The sequence below is a fragment of the Rattus rattus genome, chromosome X (genome assembly GCF_011064425.1).
Source record: "Rattus rattus isolate New Zealand chromosome X, Rrattus_CSIRO_v1, whole genome shotgun sequence".
NCBI lineage: Eukaryota > Metazoa > Chordata > Mammalia > Rodentia > Muridae > Rattus > Rattus rattus.
The window spans coordinates 35,420,903-35,426,902 of NC_046172.1; the positions used below are offsets into that span (position 1 = coordinate 35,420,903).

Here is a 6,000-nt window from a genome sequence, read left to right on the forward strand (position 1 = left end):
GCTCGGCATGGTCATTGTTACGTACCAGAGTCAATCAGCTTTAAGATGGTTTCTAAGACGATATGGTTTTCAGTCATGCACCAATGAAAGAAAGCAGGAATGCCTACTTTTTTCATTTTCCATTAATTATATGTCAAGACATTGACTATTCATTGGAATTGTTCTAGAACCTATGGTTGCTACAGGTCATTGTTTGACAGCTTTAGGAGGATTCTGGGGATTTTTGATATAAACACCGTTGTCTCTAGGCCCAGAGTGTTAAGGCATATATGATAACAAAGGCTTTCTTTCATCTTTGGAAAAATCTGTTTTGAGACCACCATCCCCTCAACTTATCATTTTGCCCACTACTAGAGGCTACTGAGCTCTGCTCTACTAGAGAAGACTTTGTCACATACTTTAGTAAAACACTTCTAATATTTGGCTTAGACTTTTGTTTCACTGACTTTATGAGTCTTTTTTTCAGATTTAAAATAGATTTCTGGGCTTGGGGTTGTCCTAATAGAGTTATAAATGACACATACGTTCTTTTCTGTCTGTGGGTTCTGTGGCATCCCCTACATGCTATTGTTGTAGCTTGTACTACTGACCTCATGGTGTGATCATGAAAACTATATAGGACACTGAGCAAAAGTATCTTGCAAACTCTAGAAGACTCCACAAATGCCAGGACCTTGTCTTATTTTTGCTACCCGCCCCCCCTCCAATGCATGCGAAGTCTTGAACCAGTGTACTCTGAGTGTATGTTTAGCCATTGATAATGAAACTAGAGCACAAGGCACTGCCTGTCTTTGAGTGTCAGTATTCTTGAGTGTCATTGTGTTTATGGCTGTATGATTTAGCACCACAGAGGACGGAGTAATTGCTACGTCTCCCCCACAGAGTGTGTGGTTAAAGGAACAAATTCAGACAAGTGTTGAGTGGACTTCATTTCCCATATGATGTATGTGGGATCATAGTGAGTATGAGTAAGGCAGCTATAAATGGGTCATGGTGAGGCGTAAACATCACATGAGCCTCAGACTGGACACAGAGTGACACCGGGGAGGTATTTGGTATATTTCTTACACCAGCCAAAATGCCCCATGTCCAAAGGGAAGCTGGAGCTTGCTTGGGCTTCTGGCTTTTAAATTTGGGGGGAGAAAAGACATATTGAACAATCGTTTTTAGCAATGCACCTCACTTTCCCTTCATGAGGCTAAGAGACACAGCAGAATCACAACTGTTGTCTAGATGGCAAAGCATTGTGGCCCTGGCAATTGCCCAACACACTTGCATTCCAACACCCTGACAAACAAGTGTGCTTTACAGCATGGGCAATTTTAGCTCTGGATGTCTTCCCATTGATTCCATTTCTAAATTAGAGCCCTGACTCAGAGAAGAGAGTCCTGGTCTCTTGGTTCCTGACTTTTTGTATTCTGGCATCTGCCAGGTATTCCCAGACACAGTGAGTCACATGAGGCCAGTGATACAGACTCTCTACTCCTCTGGGATTTTGTAGTCCAGGGAAGATTATGTCTGACTGTCTACAAACAGAGTTCTGTGCCTGGGCTCACTGGGCCTCTTAAATTCTATGGGAAAGGGGCTTGGTAGGCTACAGGGTGATCTGTAAGACAATTGGAGTATTTCCACTCTCTTGCCTATTCCTTCTTGCCTGACTCCTACAGGAACAACTGGCTCTATATGTAGATGGAGTAGTACCTAGCACATACTAGCTAATCAAAGCTGCTGCCGTCATCATCAGCTCTTTGTCTACTGTCATGTGAGGTATCGGCTTGTGGCATAGACCCAGTATCCCCTGTTTAACCAGGGATTTTACTGACTGATTTTGCTCTTTGGCACAGTGGGTAAGGGAAAGGAACCTAGTTCCCTTGAGGCTAGTGCACAATATTTCTCAGGAAAGCCACAATTTCACCTAGCTGGGAAGCTGCCTAGTGATCAGAGGCTACATCAAGCCTGTCATATAAATTGTATCATTTCTGGGTTGCAGACAGTGCTTTACTGTCCGGACATTTTTCAGTGAGAAATCGCACTTCACAGAATATGCTTCAGTGACAATTTGCTATGGATCATCACCCCTTTTATGTTGTTCAGAGAAGTCCAAGGAATGTCTGCGCTTCAAGGTTAGCTTGTCATGGACCTCTCACTTAGCCAGAAAGGCTGCCATATGTCACCCAGCACAGCGCTCACTGCAATAAATTGAATGTAGCATACTCTAGTCATCATGGGACTCTGGGGTCTAGAGAAGAATTGACAGCACAGTAGGGACATAGCACATCAAATCATCAGTCCTGGTTTATTGAATCTCTGACCCCTTGCTCCTTCCTGCTGCCTTACATAGAAGAGTGTGAGGTTATCTGTAACTACAACAGAGTTCTCATTTCTGCTGTGGTCCAATTCTTCAGTCCTGAGGTCCCTGTGTCAGGTATAGTTGATCAGCAATCAGATGTAAACGGAAATGGCCAGGGCATGTGCATGCCCTTCACAAAGTCATAGCCTATAGCAGGAGAATTATAATGGGAGATGCAGGGGGAAGGAGATAATGCACATAAGCCGACTTATACCATTCTGTGGGTCACGTGCCACATGCTGATGGCATAGAGAGGCTGGGTTTCAGTCTAAAGTTGTAAGCAAAAGGCAGAAGGTCTGATGGCCTCATCAGGTTGCAAAAGCTGTGCATATGTGCTTCCGTGAACTCAGTGGGCAGAAGTATGAGAAAGAATGGTTAGAGATAGGACCAGCATGGCACCCCAGTATAGGTCTGTGAGACAGCCAGTCAGGGATCTACATGTCATCAAGAAATCCAGGACAGTGAAAAAAGTGGCATCTTATGTCCCTTGGTGACTTGTGAAAGTTGCTAGAAAAATTAAAACAAAATTCTCTTAAATTTCTAACAGTGCAATAGATACAAGGGAATGATAGTCAGTCTTAGAAATTCCTTACTGTAGGACATGGATGAACTGCGCAGCATTATGCAAAGTGAAACATACTACTCACAGAAAGACATACACTATACAATTCCATTTATATGAGACTCCTACCTAACTAGTCAAACTCATAAAAGCAAAGATTCTTGCTAGGGGCTGGTGGGAGGAAAAAACAAATGATTACACATTCATAAATATAAAATTTCATTTAAACAAGATGAATTACCTTTAGAGATCTATTATACATTTCACCTAAGCCAGTAATTTTTCACCTAAGCCAGACATACTTTACAATTAAATGTTTGTTTAAAATAGATCTCCTGTTGTATTCTTACCACACAAAAAATCAAATTCTACAGAAATTCAAGAGGTCATTTCACTTTACAACCACTAATGGCTTCCAGCTTTCCTCTCTAGTTCAAAGCCATTCAAATCATCCTTGTTAGAAGACTGGAAAGAGTTCAGACACCTAAGTCCGGAGTTAGGAGTCCGGACACCTAAGTTAAAAATCCGACATTTTTCCACTTAGAAGCTGTGAGGCTTTGAGCAAGTTGCTTAGTTCTCTACGTTTTATCTCAGTAAGGAGAACAATGCAGCCACCATCACGGCCATGCTACAAATATCAGAGACCACGTAGGGCTCTGCAAACTCTACAGATGCATACTGGGAAGCAACACTTTCTAAAAGATGTCAGATACATACTTCTCCTCAGGGCTCACAGACCATGTCTGGGTTCCATGACTCCCAGTAGCTATAAGAGAGACAGAGAAATAGAGTAGCTGGCTCACCAACTTTTGAAGTAGAGAAGGAAGCAAGGGCTGCAGAGAGAACCAAACCTTATTTTTTGCCCCAGGAGACATTTCACCCTTGCCTGCAGATTTTTTTTTTTTAAATCCAGCCATTGGTAATAAAAAGATTGATTCTCCTTAGAAACAGTTTGTTCCACTCACATAAGGGAAACACGCAAAGAATAGCACTAAAGCCAAATGGAAAACGAATGTGTTAATAACTGAGACTTGCTACGAAAAAGCTTTGAAAAGAAATGATACAATTTTATTAGCTATTGTTGCATAACGAATAGCTCCCAAAGCCACTGATTTAAACAAACGGCCTTTTCATTGTGGCTCATGTGTTTAGCCGATCTTGGCTGTAGTCATTTCTGAGTGTTCAGGTCAGTTGGAGCTGTGTGCTGGGGCCTGGTTGAGGTATTTTAGCTTTGATACAGGTTTCTCATCTTGGGCCAAAGATTTGTTATGGCAGTAGCAGAGAAACAACTAAGCAAGCAATAGCATGTGATATTTTAAAAACACTTCTGTTTCATTTCCTTGACCAAAGCAAATCACATGTCTAGACTCAGGCATTAGAACTTATACCTCACTAGCAATGGTGGGGAACTAGAGTTACATGACAGTGGAGATGGATAGAGAAAGGGATGAGGATTTTAGAGTCACGAATGCAAATTTTTACCAGGCTAGGTTTTGCTTTTTTAATTCTTTACAAGAATACATTTTTTAATTCTTTACAAGAACATCATCCTACTTTAGTCTGTAATTACTTGTCACTAGAACCAAAGCTGATGGCTAGACTATGCCTTGTTTCACAGTTTACACCGTGTGCTTAGAATTGGGAGATGCATTTTTAAGTATTAATGGGGTCTCACACCTCATTTGACTTATACTTATGTTAGTATATAAGCTAACGCTAAAAATATCTCATGAAAACTAAACCAAATGATAAACTTGAAATGATACTTCATTAAGTGAACTAAGCTAGAGACAGAAGAAGGATGCTGTGTGATCTCGCTTGTATGTGAAATCTAAATATTGACTTTGAAGAAGTAGAAGGAGAATGGGACCGATGTAATGGGAAACTGTTGAGAAGACCGAAAATGTCAGTTACATGGCAGGAATGTTGTCCAGCATGATGAATACTGCTAATAATGTATTACATGTTTGAAAACTGTTAAGAGAGTAGATTGTCAGTGTTCTAACCACAAAAAAATGTGTGAGTTGTTATAGATGCTAATTAGCTTGATTTAATCACTTCATGGTGTATGCATATATCAAAACATCACATAACATTGCATGGTAAATATACAGTTTCTGTTTGTTAGTCATATCTTAATACAATTAAAGAGAAAAAACCCTAATGATATGTTTGCATTTTCTTTTGCAGGCTTGACGTGCTTTCTCAATGGAAAAAACAATGGGTTGAAATAAACAACTTCATGAGAATTTTATATATTTGTATGATGATCACAAACTTCCTGAATGCCTAAGACTCTAGAAAAAATATCCTCTTTGTACATTTATATTTCTTCCTTCTACTTGGCTGCATTTCTCACTTTAGCTACATTTTTGGCACCTTGCAGAGCAAATGAGCACATGAATTTACCACCTGGGGAGTGTGGTTTTGAGGAGAGATGTGATTTTTATGGAGGGGGGTACAGCAATGTGCATGCAGTGATTTTGATATTAAGTACTTTTAAGTTACTTCCCACAGTCTTTTGGTCAATATTTGAAATGTCTTCTTCACCTTTTAAATGATCTCAATTAACTTTTTATGAGTTGAAATAAATATTTGAGTAAATGTAACATATAAATCTACACCAAATTAATTTTCCTACCTTCAGATAGCTACATGTTCTGTAAAGTAAAGAAAACTATGAGGTACTAGGGAGTCAAATCCCATATTGCCTATGTAGGGACTTATGAGGTACCATGGAAAACACTATGACTGGCTGATCACTGCATATGAACTTAAATATTGCACGAGAAATTTTGTACTGATGTTATTTCCCATCCGAGGATGACCTGCTCGTTGAGTGCATTTCAGTTCCATGAAGGGTCAGAAATCTTATATTCAAGATGAAACAGAGTTCATTTTAAGACCCGGTAAAGGGTGATGGGAACGGAAGAGAGGGGACGATCACATGATAGCTGTGCAAAGGGAGCAAACTGTATATCTTGCCAAGATGGAGATTTATCCAGACAGCAGTACAGGCCTGGAATACCAACACTTGTAAGCTGAAGCAGTAGGATCACTAGGTCAAAGCTAACCTGGGATACATATG

General features: G+C 40.2%; 1 protein-coding gene across 1 annotated transcript in view; it reads left to right on the plus strand.

The window, feature by feature from the left end:
• Smpx (small muscle protein X-linked) overlaps positions 1–5,523 on the plus strand; it is a 48,043-nt gene extending 42,520 nt beyond the window's left edge. The window contains exon 5 of the mRNA XM_032889973.1: positions 5,103–5,523. The gene's annotated coding sequence lies outside the window, so the exon portion shown is untranslated. The remainder of the gene's footprint in view (positions 1–5,102) is intronic.
• The last annotated feature ends 477 nt before the right edge of the window (positions 5,524–6,000 follow it).